This window comes from Salmo salar, chromosome ssa11 (assembly GCF_905237065.1).
Source record: "Salmo salar chromosome ssa11, Ssal_v3.1, whole genome shotgun sequence".
In the NCBI taxonomy this organism is placed as follows: domain Eukaryota; kingdom Metazoa; phylum Chordata; class Actinopteri; order Salmoniformes; family Salmonidae; genus Salmo; species Salmo salar.
In genome coordinates, this window is record NC_059452.1 from 19,564,773 (window position 1) to 19,582,113 (window position 17,341).

Here is a 17,341-nt window from a genome sequence, read left to right on the forward strand (position 1 = left end):
AGATGAAAATGCATTACAAAAACGCACTGCATTACTGTGTTGACCTTTCCTGTTCCCATAGTTTACAAACAGCTGTGAAGCTCCTTCCTCTGGGCTCTTTGTACATCAGAGACTAGGACTGATGGAGGCACGCCATGCTTAAATAGAAAGGCTTCTTCTAACTCGCCTCGATAGCAACTCACAAACACATCTTCACAAACACAAATTCTCCCTGCCGCAAAGCAGCTACTCAGTGTGGACATAAACACTGAAACAGATATGCTAGAATCACACACACACACACACACACACACACACACACACACACACACACACACACACACACACACACACACACACACACACACACACACACAAAACCACCACCCACACACAGACGCATGTCTAATTTTCTCCTCCACTGACATATAATGGCATGGGAAAGTAATTTGTCAAGTGATGCTATTTTCTACATCCTGGAACCTAAACAATACAGCAAGCCCTTTTAGATGCTATTTTGATCCAACCAAAATTATAGAACTTAAATGTTGATCCCCGTCACAAATAAACTGCATACTACTCTCCACAATGACAGCAATCAGCACATTCCTGCAAGCCACACACACACACAAACACGCACACATGCACACTTACTGCAATACAGAAGTTTATCATGGCGTTGTGAAACTAGTGGGAACAGAGAGTGCCTGGGTTTTAATGCTTGTCTACATGTGTGACCTGGAGGCACTATGTTATGTGTGTTATAGCAGGGAACTGAGAGGTGGAGGAGACAGAGGAGGAGAGGGAGGCTGACGACTGGGAGGAAGAAAGGAGGGAGATGATGAGGGGAGTGAGCAGGAGGAAGAGAGTGATGGGAGGTAGAAGAAAGAGGAAAACATTGAGCTCTGGGTCTGCTCTGGGTGACGTGACCATCCAGCCGTGGTTTACTGACATCAGTTCATCAATCACATGGGTGTCTGTGTGTCTGGGTGGGCAGACACTCCCAGTCTGGAAGGGGTTAATGGGAAATCAATAAGAAAGGGATGCGTCTATGAGGGGGATAGGGGACAGAGAGGATCGAGGGAGAGAGAGAGGGAGGGGCGGAGAGGGCTAGATAAGGACCTTGTTTCCTGTGATAGCAACAGACTTCCCAGATGTTATCTGTCATTCAGAAGACCACTGGTGGCCAGATGTTTAGTCTCAGTGTGTCTGAAGTGGGTATACATCATACACAGGAATCAATAGAGGTCAAGTGCATGGAAATATTTATCTCTGCGCTGCACACACTGACTCTCTGACACTCTGTCTGCACCATGCACATCCTGACTCTCTGGCACTCTGTCTGCACCATACACATCCTGACACTCTGGCACTCTGTCTGCACCATACACATCCTGACTCTCTGGCACTCTGCCTGCACCATACACATCCTGACTCTCTGGCACTCTGTCTGCACCATACACATCCTGACTCTCTGGCACTCTGCCTGAACCATACACATGCTGAGTCTCTGGCACTCTTTCTGCACAATACACATCCTGACTCTCTGGCACTCTGCCTGCACCATACACATGCTGAGTCTCTGGCACTCTTTCTGCACCATACACATCCTGACTCTCTGGCACTCTGCCTGCACCATACACATGCTGAGTCTCTGGCACTCTGTCTGCACCATACACATCCTGACTCTCTGGCACTCTGTCTACACCATACACACACTGACACTCTGGCAGTCTGTCTGCACCATACACACACTGACTCTCTGGCAGTCTGTCTGCACCATACACACACTGACTATCTGGCACTCTGTCTGCACCATACACATCCTGACACTCTGGCACTCTGTCTGCACCATACACACACTGACACTCTGGCAGTCTGTCTGCACCATACACATCGTGAGGAGGAAGGAAGAAATCCCACCTTTGTGATATTCTCGTCTATTTCAGGACCAGAGATCTGGCATGATGGGGCATTCTCATTAACATGGAGTGTGTTGGTTTGACCTGGATCAGCAGCACTATCTATACCTACTTCCATTAGGGAAACAAAGGGGAGAGGACATTTGGAAGGAAAGGCAAAATAAATGCATGGAAATGCAGCCAGAGTACTTTCCCAAAGGTTGTAAGCGGGTTGGAGGGAGTTCGGGAGGGTTTGATGGGGGAACCAAGAGCAGGCCTCAGCGCACTGAGGCTTTTTTGTCGTTTGTATTTTTGGAGCTAGCCAGGGGCTCACTTCAATAACCTCTAACTCTCAGGAAGGCTGTTTTGGGAAATGACACGGTGGTGTAATTAATAGAGTCAATGCAGCGTTGCCTTGATTTGGATTACATTAACATATCATCAAAGATGTATTCATCAAATTCAAATAAATACTTCCCCAGATTAACTACTTAGGTGTATTTCTACCCTGGCTGAGAAAATGTTGAGCTTGTATTGGAGATGTAGGGATGGGCAGGCAGAATTACACTGAAAGCAGTACAGTTTTGCAGCAGTTTGAAACAATATTTCTTTGCTCTAATCTATTCTGATTTATTAACCCCTTTTTTCATCACTGACAGCTATTTATAGGTCTCCAACCAAGAGGCAGAATATAATCAATTCATACATTTACATTTAACAATATCATCACACAAAAGAAATAAACACAGCCATGACATAGCACTGAGAACACAATGCACATAATTTGTGCAAAGCTACTTTGGGCTTGATTTCCCCAACCAGCTAAGTGGATTGTGAAAAGAGTTAGCCACTTTTATCATCAGCAAAGGAGACGAATCAGCTTTGCCTTTGTATTTTCCCTTAAATGCATGTTCTGTTTTTCTCAGATAAGTTGTGTTGTTTAAAAGCATCCGTTCTCTCCTAACGCTTTGTTCATCAGGAGAACTTCATGCCCAGGGATTTTCTAAACACAATTCATCAAAGTGGAACGGCAGCCTTTCCCCCCATTCCTAATCCTTTTTGCTGCAGATGAGAGATTTGCTGTTCAGACTCATTAAGATTAGAGCGTTTTGCCAGAGTTATTTAAGAATGCAAAGTTCCATGTGAGACCTCTCAGAGTTTACAACAGAGGAAAATCCCAGAGACATGCTCAGTGCACTAGGGGTTGATCTTAACCCATATTTCTATATTTGGTGTCAGTGATTGAGTGATAGCATGTGAAATGGCTTTCCCTTCTCCATTCTCCTATAGAGAGGTCAGAAACACACTGTTTACCACTGCTCTTACTTTCCTTACTTTCACAACGAGGCATTGGCTGTGGTAAGGTTTTTCACTTGGGAGAATATAGTTCTTTGGCTCTGTAGTATTATTTTGAGTGGGTTGGTGATAGTATTTTGGCTGAAAAATGTGCAGTATTTTGGCTGGAAGTAGGAGTCTTTTGGATGGAAAGGCAGAAGTATTTTGGCTGGAAGTAGGAATCTTTTGGATGGAAAGGCAGTAGTATTTTGGCTGGAAGTAGGAATCTTTTGGATGGAAAGGCAGTAGTATTTTGGCTGGGGAGTTACACATCTTTTGACCAGGGAGTTAGCAGTGTTTTTGGCAGGGGACGGGGTAGTCTTTTGGCCAGAGAGCTAGTAGTCTTTTGGCTGGGCACTTGGTAGTCTTTTAGCCAGGGAGTTAGTATTGTTTTGGCTGGGATGTTAGTAGTGTTTTGGCTGGGGTGTTAGTAGTGTTTTGGCTGGGGTATTAGTAGTGTTTTGGCTGGGGTGTTAGCAGTAGTCTGTTGGCAGGGGAGTTAGTTTTCTTTTGGCTGCTCCCAGGCTTCAGTGGAACTCAGATCCCGTTGTTGTTTGAACACACAGCTACAGTCTAGGCACCTTTCCCAAACTTTCCAGCTCCAAGTGGTTCCAATCTGGTTCTATTTTACAGCTGGCCTTGAGATTGTAACAGAGCTCCTTTCTCCCCCTCCCAAACCGCATATTTAATCCCTGTGCTTATGTCAAACTTAATTACGGGACCTTGTACGAAGAAATAACAAGTGTGCCTTGTAAGAGAAGGAGAGAGGAAGGAGGAGAGGGAGAGAGAAGAAAAGACAGGAGAGAGAAAGCCAAAAGGTGTGAGGAAGAAGAGGAGGAGTAGAGAGGCATAAAATCTATAAAATCAGGGGTAAGTGTATTGAAAGAGAGAAAATGTGTAGGTGGATATGTCTAACAAAAAAAACGTTTTAAGACGTGGAGTCTCCTACCTCTATACAAAATATTAGGTACTGTATTATGAACCGAAAAAGACATATTCTAATCGTTAGTGGTCCTGTTAGAACAGGAGTGGGCACCCATAAACAACATGTTGTTGGCTCCAGGTATTGTCACAGCTGATACAGAGTCAGTAGAGCAGATGACATGAGGATGTTTGTGTCAATGTTTTGAGTTCCCTGTGTAGTAAAGTGTCGCTGTCTGATCAACTTTTCAGGAAATTGAAAAATTAATCCCATTAATGAACATTCAATTATGAAACTTTAGAAGCTGTTTTGAATACATTTTCTTGGTCTAGAGTTACGCCATTTTCAGAGTACATTGAAAGAAGCTACTGATTTCAATAAATGTAAAAAAAGGAAAATGGGCAAAAATTTTGTTACGAGGTTTTGCTCAGACAACGACAATATGTAACCTAAAATGTCTGATTCCAGAAAGAAAGAGAGCGAGAGAAGGGGAGAACTTACGCAAACCCTCCAAGAGTCCCTCTACCCATATTTCTTAAACTGACAACACCACAAGCTCGCTACACCCCCTTCAAACCGTGAAGAAAGAATCATTAGACTAAGCCAGTCACCCACGGTGTGTATGTGTGTGTTTATACGTGTGTGTGTACGTCTGTGTGTGAGAGTAAAACTATTTACTCTGCAGAAGTGGAACAGCCAAGGAGAGAGATGTTTAGTCTGTCAGTTTAAAACTATTACCTCAAACTCTGAAAATATGAGCCAAACCCGTCTCGCACCGACACTAGGAGACAGCACTGTGAAGAACAAACCTTTGAAAAGTCTAAATCAATTTTGGGGGGGAGTAACAAAACAAACGCCTCACCGGAGTGAAGAAAAGGGGATTTCTTTTTTTAACACTTTGAAAAGCACATATTCATACAATCTTCATAAAGCAAAACAGCTTAAATGCAGTATACATGAAGTCTTTTGAACAGGGAGACAAACCAGAGAGCTCAGGCAGCCATGGATGAAAGACAGGGATGCTCCTCAGAGAGACACAAGAAACAGCAACACAATTAAGAAGAGGAAGACCTTCCACTCTACCCCACCCTATCCTGCTCTGCCCCCCTCCCATGGATACCCGCTGGCCAGAGCCTTCCCAGACTGGACCCCGGTGGCCCTAGCGCTGGGCCTGAGGAGGGAGAGAGGTTCCCATGCCACTGGTGGTGGGACCGGCGCGCCACCCTGAGGTATTTATAGCAGGCCAGCTCCAAAGGGCCGGGAGAGAGGGCATGCTTGTTTTCCTTTCCATTCCCCAGGCGCCCTCGCCAGGCCTCACACAGGGGTGTTAAATATATACCCAAATACTGGGAGCAGCGCCGCAGGGGGAGAGAGGAGGAGAGAGGAGGCAGCAGCAGGCCCCACAGAGTATATAGCTCTACTCAGACAGACAGAGAAAGAGAGAGAGAGGGAGAGAGAGACAGAGACGGAGAGAGAGAGAGAGAAAGAGACAATGAGGAGGATATGTTCAAAAAGAAACAGGAAAAAACAGTGGACTGATGAAAAGGATAGAAAGAACGAAAGAAGAAATGAAATAAATAAAAGGGAAAAAATAGAAAGGAGGACAGAAACGAGAGTGAGACAGTACAGACAGGACAGTACAGTTTGTGGGGAAAGTCTCCTGGCTGCAGAGGTACAGGAAGCTGAAACAGGCTCAGTGCCAGAAGGCCCAGGCCTCAGGCCCAAGCTCAGCCCACTTCAGCCCATTAACCAGGGCCAAGCTCAGCCAGACATCAGCTCCACATGGGGGACTGGAGATGCGGGGGCATCCCTGGAGATGAACAGGGTCACTCACAGGCAAGCAGTAGACCAGCCCTGTTGGTGTGGCCTCTGCCCCAACATCAAAAGATGTCTGAGAGAGTGAGACTGGATCCAAGAACCATCCCTCCCATTCTCCCTCCTCCCTCTTTGTCTCTCTGTCTTGCTCTCTCTCTTTCTCTCTATGCATGAGAATTCCAGAGTGACATTATTACTATGATGAAAACAGACCCTATAAATACTGAACACTGTGATGAATATAACAGTGATTACGGAGGCAGAGATAATTAGATCAGCGGGAAAAAGAGAGAAAGACTCATTGAAGTTTGCTCTGTTTTTGTGTTTGGGAATTCCTTTCAAGATGGTGTCTTAATTTATGAGGAATTACAGAGGCAACAGTAGCGTGATAATCATCAGGGTGTTTGGGAGGGCCTCTGGGGGCCTCTCCAGCGATCCTTTCTCCTGTTTTCATCTCTCTGGCTTTCTCTCTCATTTTATCTCAGTAAAAGCCGCACTGCCGTCTGCTTTTTTAATGACGGCTTGGCCAACAAACAATTAATAGGCTGCCCCCGCAGATGCCTGTTAAAAAATGAAACAGCAGGAACCATGGAGCGCTCCCAGAAGGGGTCTGATGAACTTTCAGCGGCTCCGTTTGTTCCCTCACCCACCTATCCTCCTTCTCTCCTCCTCTCTTCCCGTCCTAACCACACACATCACTGTAGTCTCAACAAACCCTCTCTTACCCATCCAGCCAGGGCTTAGGTTCTAAAGCTGTGGGACTACGTCTTTAACAACCCCCCATGTCCAAACCTCGCCGGCCAGCGTCCAACCCACTGTCTGATTGCGTCAGATGGATTCCACAGCAATGGTCTGTGTTTTTTCATGCTTGTGGGAAAATAGCAGCTCATGTTTCCTAGGATGCTTCATACATTCCTCACCCTGTCGTCACATAACAGGGCCCCAGAGAGTAGGAGGGCCCATAGGGGGAGGGGCTTTATTATGGAGAGGTGGGACCAGATGAAAGGGAAGTGGATAGAGTCAGGTGTCAGTGTGAGTCAGGTGTCAGCGGTAGGACGGAGTCAGGCGCAGGACACAGAACTGAGTAAAAGACGTACTTTACTCAAAAAGAAACAACAATAATTTCCACGCAGGTAAAAACATAAATGAATAAAACAGAGAACTTGGACAGATCCTTTCCAGCTCATTTCACCTATCTCAATCCAGCTGGGAATGATAGATAACAGAACATCTGGCCGTCACAAAAATACTGCTCTAGTATCTGATCCAAAATGACTTTTTAGTGTCCCCACATCCTGCAATAAACTCCACGTGCAAAGCTAACTGTAACAGCTTCAATATTTCAAGTTTTGTTAATGTCATTTTTTTTTGGAATTCTAGATGATATTCCTGTCCTTTGGGTCCAAGTTTCATACATTTGATATCAGCTGATTTATAGACGCTTGGTGAAATGTGTAATTAGATTAAATTTGGTGGTTAGAAGTATCAGGAGTCTGCTTGTGAATCTCAAGGTCAGAACTGCTGTCTGCTGGGAGGAGGGCGGTCTCAGTGGAGGCTTGACATTTGGCATTGACGTTCAGTAACAATAAATCACCTGTTTAGCTGTTTCATGCTAAATACCACTCCCACTCTTCTCAGTCTGTGTGGACAAATACACACACACACACACACGCTAACACACATGCACGCGCGCACACGCACACACACACACACACACACACACACACACACACACACACACACACACACACACACACACACACACACACACACACACACACACACCTCTGATAGGGTTCAAGTTATGTCCACGTTCCTAGCCTCAATACATTAAGATAAAGACAGTTTGTGTTTAAATATTTAAGCCGTGGCTCAAGATTAACAGCATGTGGATTTCGGAATTACAAAGTAATTCATTTTGATGTTGAAAACATTATTAATGGTAATGTTAATTACATCAAAGCTGAGTTTGATGTAGACACAGCAGATCAATAGTGACACAGTGGAACAGATGAGCTCAGTGGAGTCAGGCAAGGTGAGGAGCAGAGCAGGGGAAATATACTTTGAGATTTTCATTGAGATTTCCTGGAGAAGTGGTAGGGTCAGTGTGGGATAAACTCAGTGTAGTGTCTGTCTGTGTTTGAGTGCGATTGGCAACCTGGTGAAGTGCTTCCCTCACTCTCTGAGAGGCCTGTTAGCTCTTAGCTAGCATAACGTTACCGGTTTCATCCTCTGACCTCAGCAGTGTGAGGAGAGGTGGAGGGGAGGGGAGGGGACTCAGCCAGTCCCCATCATCTCCATAGCTAAGCGCTGCAAATTCAGCGTTTTACAAGGCCTGTTTGCTTTCAATTTTTAATGAAAGGAGGTCGGTGAGGGCCAATTATGACCAACAGTCTGCTCTGAAGACCAGAGGGTTAAACCTCACCACACCGCATCAAGCCCAAGCCTCTGAGCCCCAGCCTGGACACAGGATGTAGAAGAGAGCAAGGCGGAGACTCGTCAAATTAGCGAGTATGAATCTTAAGCATGGTAATGACTGGGAGGCCCATTGGATAGCCTCCATACAGCTGGGTGGACTGCTCTGAGTTAGCCTTGGGCAAAGTGATAACCCCCCACTCCCACAAATTAATTTACCCCCGTCACCACGCCAATTCAAACAGGGAGTCCGGGGGGAGCCGTATTGAGATTCACATCACATCTCCATCCTCACTGGAAACATTATTTCACTACATATATTATGCATTCAGTGTAAGGGAGTGGGTGAATGTGCAGTGTGTGAATAGTTGTGTGGGTGTGGGAGAGCACAAACATTTCCTTCTATGTATACACGCGCTATGACAAGCATGTGGTGAAAGCGTTTTTTTTAGGGGGTGTAAAAGCGATAGAATGCTTCAGGGGGTTTATTTTAATGGGACTGAGTTTACTTTGAGAGTGTGGAGAAAATATTTATTTCAATATGTTTGCATCAAGATTATACAAGTGATTTGGATCTTTTACATGAGGAAGATGGACAAAACTTTTGTGAACACAGGGTGCATCCATTTCAGCAATGTTAACTTATCTCACTGTTTGAGTGCTGTCGTAAGCGTGTCCTCATGGGTGAATAAATTCTGTGTTGGGGGAATCTCTGGCACTTGGATGAGCATGTGAGAGAAAGCCCTTTCATTCAGCCCTTTGCTCTGAAGGCTCCAGTCCAGATGTCAGCAGAACAGTTTTTGTTTGTTCATGTGTCCTGTTTTATGAACCCTCCTCAAAGCGCCTCGCTCCCTCCCCCCTGTCCCCTCTGAGTCCCTAAGTGGCCCAATTAAGACACAAGACGGCTCTTGTCTGATCCAAACTGGAATCAATTTAGAAAAGAAACCATTTCACCTCAGATTAAGTGCTCCTCTGTCTGTGCTGTGGTATGCTGACCTTTAGCAGAGGTCTGTCTTGTGCTGCTGGGAGGGGCCAGCCAGATGATGCTCTAGGCTAATTAGCACTCTTGACGTCAGAGAGCGAGCGTGGGCCTAGCTGAGTGACTTATGGTTGAACCCCTGGCCAGGTTGTTAGTCAGGACTCACAGTCCCCTCTCTGTCAGGAGCCAGGCTGGGACTGTGGAGGCCACCAACATCACACTCACACACACTGCCACACTCATCTTTCACCTAATTTCAGTTTATATGACAAAACAGGCAGTCATTGTGTAGAGAATCATTGTTCCATCTAAACCGCTGTGAAATATCTTTTCCGTTCCCCAAATATTGTATATTCAGCTGTTTGAAGCTAGTGTACAAAACCGAAAGTAAACGACGCAAAAACTAAACTTCAGAACGAGAAGCATAGAAATAGCACACATTGAACAGATCTACCGCTTATTAGACTTGCTTTCAACGGAAATGAAAGATCTATACCTCACACTTCCATGTGAATTTGGTTGGGTTGCCCCCTTTCAGAATCTTGTTCCTCCTCTCTCTCAGCCTCTCTGTTTTACACTAGCTCATTTTCTCTAATTTCCCTCCCTCCCTCCCTCCCTCCCTCCCTCCCTCCCTCCCTCCCTCCCTCCCTCCCTCCCTCCCTCTCTCAGTGCCTCTAGTAGTGACCTTGCAGCCCTGCCCAGATGTGAGCGCAGAAGTACCAGCTACTAATATAGGATAGATAGCAACCTGGTGAGAAACCTTTCTCCCACAGTATGTTGAGTCACAAACCCTTAGAAGTGAGGAAAGAGGAGGAGACTAGCAGCCCTGCACTCCAACCAGCCCTCAGTCATGAGCTCTGAGCTTCAGGCGCCCAGGGTAATGTAACAGACAGAGGATGCTTGGCGAGGAGAAGAACCTGAGCAGGTCGAGCCCATTCCATTCCTCTGGTCTATTATACAGACTTGTTTGGCTGCGGAGTAAATGCGCTCCAGCCTGACCCTGGGGAACTCATCCAATCAGCTCGCTATCTCCTGAAAGGGCCTCCATAATAGTGACATTTTTCCACCTCGTCAATAAAGAGTTGAAAGCCACCCTCCACCCGCTACTTGACCGTTTAACTTCTTCCTGAAAAGGCCCTTTCTTTCTGCCTTCCTCTGTGTCTGACTGAAATCAATAAAAGTGGAGCAAGGAATGAGGCCGATCAAGAGGGTGCAGTACTGGTGTTCTCCTTCACTAAGAGGCCTGGCAGGCAGCAAAAGACGGCTGCAGGGCCGGCGGGCCTGGCCTGGCCCACTCATCCAGCACTGGGTCGGGTGCAGGCTGCTGTATACATACGGGCCAGCGCTCTCACACAGGCGAGGGCACAGGCCTCTACACACGGGCCAGCTCCTTCACAACGGTCACAGCACAACAAACAACAATGAGCTTACACATTCACAGGCATGCAGATGAAGTTGTACACAATTCATATGTATATGTAATATTCACATACACATCCACACACACAAACACATGAAGACAGACAGACTTAAAACAACCAGACACATATGCCACGATGACAGATGTATAAAACGTAAAGCCAAACTATCTTCTTATGCATCCTGACTAGCCAAAGACAATACCTCATGCACAGCAACACAGAGACTGAGATATACATTAGTGGGTGGGAACACCCAGCTTTGTCTCTAATGATCATTGCCTGCCATGATCCATTTAGCAGCTGCATTCACACATCATCACATGTCTGCAGTGATTGACATAATGGCGGCAGAGTGAGAACAAAATGTCTCCCAATAAAGGAGGGTGGGGGGCTGAGCAAGATAGGTTGCATCTACGATCCTGCTGAAATTAGCTCAGTGCTTTGTTTGGTTACGCTGCCTGAGCTGAAATTGATTTCTGTGTAACGCACTCTCTTACAGAGAGGGAGAGAAAGAGGGAGAGAGGGGGATAGGAGGGAAGAAACAAAGAAGGGGGATGTCAAAATGAAATTACAAGGAGAAAGACAGACGTAGGGAGGATAGAAAGGAGGAAGCAAATAAATCGATGGAGGATAGAACGTTACAGCAGTAAGATAGCATAGCATGCACTGTAGTGTGAGAGCTTAAAAGCCATCTGGCAATGGGCTGTAGAGGATCAGACTCACACCGCTCAGAGCTGACATCACGCTCTACCACAGGGAACATGACCAGGGATTACAGTTCATTACATCTAAAAACATGTTCTGGTAATGAATGGGATGTGGCTCGCCTTGCATGTGTTACAATAATTACTATGTTCCTCTCCAGTGTGTGAGACTCATCAGCCGTGTGTGTGTGAAAGAGAGAGATTGTGTGTGTGAGTGTTTATGAGTCTGCGCTTGTATACATTTGTGTGTAATGTGTGTGCGTGCTGTGCATATGTGTATATGAGAATGCATATGTGTTTGTGTGTGTGTTTGCGTATGTGTGTGTGAGCTGTTTGTTTATCCCAGTCCTGATGATAGGAACCAGTACTGTGGAGGAGACCCCAGGCTGTGTGGTACTCCTCTATTACTCCTCTGTTACTGCTCCCCTCCCTACCGCCACCAGTCAGGGGACAAGAAGCTGCTTCCTGACGCAGTTCATTAAAAACACAGCATTAATTAGACAGACATCTCTCACCACCTCTACCTCCACCCCCTCCACCCACCCCATTCTCCACAACAAGCCCGGCTGGAGCAGCTGTGTGGACCAGACTGTGTGGTTTGGGCCGGCGTCAGGGTCTGGAGCTGGAGCCAGAGAGGGAGGGGACAGGCCGAGCCACACACCCCAGAGGGAGGAGGTTGACTCTGGGTCACAGAGGCTGAGTTGGCTGGCTCTGATAGATGACAGCTGGAGACTGGCTGTGCTCTGGAGATAGTTACACCACACTCTGCTCATCTCTAACCTCTATGTAGAGCCGACTCATACATACCCTGAACCAGTGACACAGAGGTGGATTCCGGTCATAGTAGGCCATTGCGTATTTACAAGTTTCAGAGTAAAGAACATATGATTCTCAAAACATGTCTTAATAAGTCTGGTCCTCTAGTAAAAATCTGAGTCAGCCACATGTATCTGGGTCTGTGAGTGACATGGTCCTTCTGTAACATTCCCAAGCACCTGTACTGTCCCACTGTAGATACAGCAGCCTGCTGGAGTTGCTGCTGCTGGTAGTACTGCTCCCCTGTATTCCTCAGACAGTAGCAGTGACGAGCTGTGTGTGTTCCCTCAGATAGACTGTAGTGTGTGTGTGTGAGTCAGGAGGGAGAGGCAGAGGGAAGCCCAGGCTGTTCCAAGACTGATCTCTGGTCCCTTATGGCTGTATGACAGGGACACAGAGATCCCCATGGATAGCTGCTGCTTGCCTCCCTGCCTCCCTCCCTCCCTGCCTGCCTGCCTGCCTGCGTGCGGGTCCCCTCCTGTTTGCTCATACTGAGGTGGCAGAGGAGGGAAGAGAGGCGGGAGCAGGGGCCGTGGCTCCCCGTGCCGGGGATACCCAGGGGGAGTGTGGGGTTGTGAGGAGTGCTGAGGGGACACGTCAGCCAGGCCGATGCCAGTGTAGTGCCACGTGGGCCAGAAGGCGGGCACGGGGGCGGGTACAGCGGCGTGAGAGCCTCTCCCTGCCGAGGGAGGGCGAGGGAGGAAATTATACGACAGCGGATCGTTAAGAGACTGGCATTGACTGCGGCGTGCTAATTTATGCAAATTAAGGTCTGAGCCCATGCGAGAGGAAGGGGTGGGGAGGCGGGTGTTGCTGTTTGGCTGGTAGCCAGCATCTAGCAGTGAAAAGGTTAAACAGCCGAGCTGCGCTACATTGGAGGTTAAGAAAGTTCTGCTGTGTGAGCCGGGAGCGCCATGACATGCTGGGAACAATGACAAAGGCAAACGGAGCCCCGTCCACGCCAGCCTTCTTCCTGGCAAGGCGGGCAGACAGGCGACCAATCAGGGGGCACGCTGGCTCTCCCCTGCCCGATTGGCATGGCCCCCCGGCCCCCCTCCTCCCCTCCTCGCTGCTCCGCAGCTGCCCAGGATGATTTTGTAAACATTTTGCCAGCGGATCAATAGCCGTATTGATCAACCATTGTGAGAGTGATCCGTCTAAAACCCAGAGCAGCCTAGAGCTCAGAGATGGGAGGAGCGAGAGAGAGAGGCTGCGGAGAGGATGAAGAAAGGGAAAGAGAGAAAGAGAGGGAGAGAGAGAGAGGCTGCAGCCACAGAGAGTGGAAGAAGAGGTAGAGGGGAGAGAAGGGGATCTCAGAGAGAGAGGCAGACGGAGGCACATTTCGGACGGCGCAAGGCGAGCAAGAGAGGCCATTGGGATTGTGGAGAAATGCGTTGTAATCGTTTTCTCGTTAAGGGAGGGAAGGAGGGAGGGGCGACTAATGAGCCTGGCTCTAAGTATGCAGGGTAAGTGACAGATGGTGAGACAGTGAGAGAGATTCCCACACATAGGGTAACTGGTGCCTGCACTGGTTCGGCCTGGTGTCTGTGAAACCTACTGTGTGTGTCTGTGTGAGTGTAAGTGTATGCGCTTGTGTGTATGTGTGTGCGTGTTTGTGTGCGGGTGTGTGTGTGTCTGTGTGTGTGTGTGTGTGTGTGTGTGTGTGTGTGTGTGTGTGTGTGTGTGTGTGTGTGTGTGTGTGTGTGTGTGTGTGTGTGTGTGTGTGAGGTTGCAGGGGTATGGGGAGTGCAGTTGAGTTGTGTCGGCCTCGCTCTGAGAAAGCAATACGGCTTTATTTATCACTGATTGCTTTTTAATTTAAATCTTAACTTCTTCTCTCTAGGAAAATAAAACGCCTGGATGAGAAGAACCAGTAAATAGATTTGCAAATGTCTTCTCAATTTACCCAACAACGACTTGGGTCAGAGGAGGCCCAGAACATACAACAGTCATCAGTGACAACCAGGAGGCTTTTTATTGGAGCAGAAGGGAATTCCTTGATGGTAAAAGGCCAAACTAAAGGCCCATATCCATGGAATTGCATCTTAGAGATACAGACATCAGGACAGAGGAAGACTATGCTAAATGTAGGATGCCTCACTCAGCATGTTCAGATACTGTAACACTGACTTCAGTGATGCCAGGAAAAAGTCGACATCCTTGGAATGATGGACGTTGGACTATTGGTCGTCTGGTCATGGAATTGAAAGTCCTCACTAGGGTGGAGACGGTTTCCTTCTGGAATAATGAGCTATTTACCTTCTACATTAGATGGATAGTGATGGGGCTTGAATTCTGTTTTTTTTAAATCATTTTTTGTATTTTGGGGATATATCTATTTTTTGTGGTCAGGCATGAATCCAAAAGACATGCACATGACCAGTCTGATGCATTTTCAGCATTTTATGGAGGTGCTGGTCTGGACTGGCAGCACAATGGATGTACAGCACAACGCTCCAAGGCTAAGCACAGAGGAGGGCCAGTCACATGACCCAAAGGGAAATCAAGTTTTTATTGATTGATTTTAAAAGTGCTTTTTTTTGTCTCATGCATAGGAGTGGATGTTTGGGGACTGATTCACCATAATATTGCGGACAGACTTTGTATGATGCTGCCCTGAGACCTGGCCTACTCTGTGCAGGATAAATACTTGTCTTAGGCAGTACTGAATCCCTGATCTCAGACCAGTGGATATGACATGCACTCTGAATGCTGTCTTCCTGTGTTCCAGAAGGAGACTGGGGAAAAGACTGAACGTTGTGTGCTGCAGGAGACAGAAAAACCTGCATGGAGTTCTAGTTAGTTATTTGTAAAGTCAAACAGTCAAACTATAACAGATAACAAATACTGGAACTGTACACAATACACAACCTCCACAATAAGAAAACCTCCTATTTGTCCTTGCACTTTGAGCCTATTTGTTTCAAAACATCTCAAGGACATGTTGTGAATAATATGTCTATCAGTGCAACGTGTGCTAATGTGAGACTTTAAGACTTTAACAAGCTTTATACCCGTCAGAGTAAACAGGAACAATGGTAAAACATTCATTGCCAGAAATCTTATTAATTTGTTGACCGTGCCATATTAATTTGGTTTACTTGTCCGTGCTGAACTGTTTAGAAGATGAACTGTTTAGATGTTGAACTGTTTAGATGTTGAAGTTGAACTGTTTAGATGTTGAAGTTGAACTGTTTAGATGTTGAACTGTTTAGATGTTGAACTGTTTAGATGTTGAACTGTTTAGATGTTGAACTGTTTTAGATGTTGAACTGTTTAGATGTTGAACTGTTTAGATGAAGAACTGTTTAGAAGTTGAACTGTTTAGATGTTGAAGTTGAACTGTTTAGATGTTGAACTGTTTAGATGTTGAAGTTGAACTGTTTAGATGTTGAACTGTTTAGATGTTGAACTGTTTAGATGTTGAACTGTTTAGATGTTGAACTGTTTAGATGAAGAACTGTTTAGATGTTGAACTGTTTAGATGTTGAACTGTTTAGATGTTGAAGTTGAACTGTTTAGATGAAGAACTGTTTAGATGTTGAACTGTTTAGATGTTGAAGTTGAACTGTTTAGATGAAGAAACCATGGTGAGGCTTAATGTTGAGAGGGCACTTTCTATTCCCTGCTAGGTTTATTCTAAGGGGCATCAATGGCTGCTCACTAAGTGGAAATAATGAAGAACGTTCTCAATAATAAATAACAAGACCACAATCAGATAAGGCTGAATCATGCTGATTTTAATGTGGATATTACTGCCTTCACGGTCTCTGTTACATTTTAATGTGAGTACATATATTTTTATTTGATTGAAGTAATGTTTAATTTCACATAAAAATAGTTTTCTTTCTGTTTTAATCAACTATTTTATTCAAAGGCATGGACAATCCAGAATATTACAAGTCTACAGTACTGTCTTAAATCTTTGTAGATTTTGTTGTTGTTGTCATTTAGTTTGATGTCTACCCACACAGCGTTTACATCAGATGTTAATCTGCAGGGGAGACATCAAATCTAAATTAGTATTCAATTAACAGGTCAGTCAACCCTACCTAATCAACCAATTAGACTGTTTTGTTGGAACAAAAGGCAACAAAACACAGTGGCCCCCTGGGAGAGGAGGAGAAACACAGTGCAGAATAGTGACAGCGTAAAAGAGGAGATTCTGCCAGAGAAACTGAATAAAGAGTGAGGGGAGGGGTGAAAGAGAGAAAGAGAAAAGAGGAGAAAGAGAGAGAGAGAGAGAGGGAGGAGGGAGCATGTCTAGAAGAACAGGGGAACAGGTCTGGGACATGTCTGCCTCTGTTGTTTGTGTGTAAGGCATGGAAATTAGTGATGAAGTGAAACAGAAAAGTATGTGTGTGTGATTTGGGGTGGTGAGAGGGTCGATATCAGAGCCTCTGGCAGGGTGTGTGAAGGAGAGACACAACTGGATTATGTCAGTGAAACCCTGGAGCAAGTGTCTCTCCTCTCCCCATTTCACACACTCTCTCTGGGATCTCCCTCACTGGGAGTGGTGGAGGGCTGCCCTCTCCAAGAACAACCAAAGGCCCAATCAAACCTTCCTAACCACTGCTGTGTCGTCCTAGACTCTACACAGCACTTCTGTTGTCCTCTTTACACTGACACTATATCTCATCTGCTTCAGAAATGAAAAAGCTCTCTCCTTAGAGAGTTTCCACGGTCAGAGACTTGGACCTAACCGCAGTACAACCACCATACATGAACGTTGTGCTGAAAAGGAGAGTATGAAGAAGCAGGAGGCAAGAACAGCAAGAGTTTCATTGTGTGTATTCTTGTGTGTTTGAGTGTGTAGATAGAGCAATACAATACTCACTTTATATTATAAACTAGATAAAAGTCAATAAAAACATCTGATTCAAGTAATGGATAAGAAATAACCTTAGCGGTAGAATAATGTTCCCCCCGAACTGTATATTGTCAGCAATTTATGGAGTCTACTGTGTAAATAGTAAATAGCTGTTTGTAGCCCCATTCAGTCAGTGAGTGTGATGTGTATTGGGAGTGTTGTGTTGAAGTGGAGGAGGCAGTCC

At 45.9% G+C, this 17,341-nt stretch overlaps 1 protein-coding gene and 1 long non-coding RNA gene across 2 annotated transcripts in view; one reads left to right on the plus strand and one right to left on the minus strand.

Moving 5' to 3' along the window:
* The window catches only part of zfhx3b (zinc finger homeobox 3b), a 261,030-nt gene that overhangs the window by 197,359 nt on the left and 46,330 nt on the right, over nt 1–17,341 (minus strand). The gene's annotated exons all lie outside the window — the stretch shown is intronic.
* LOC106562082 (uncharacterized) lies at nt 12,308–16,006 on the plus strand. Its single transcript, XR_001318975.2, has 2 exons — nt 12,308–13,753; nt 14,131–16,006. It is a non-coding gene; the product is annotated as an uncharacterized lncRNA (long non-coding RNA).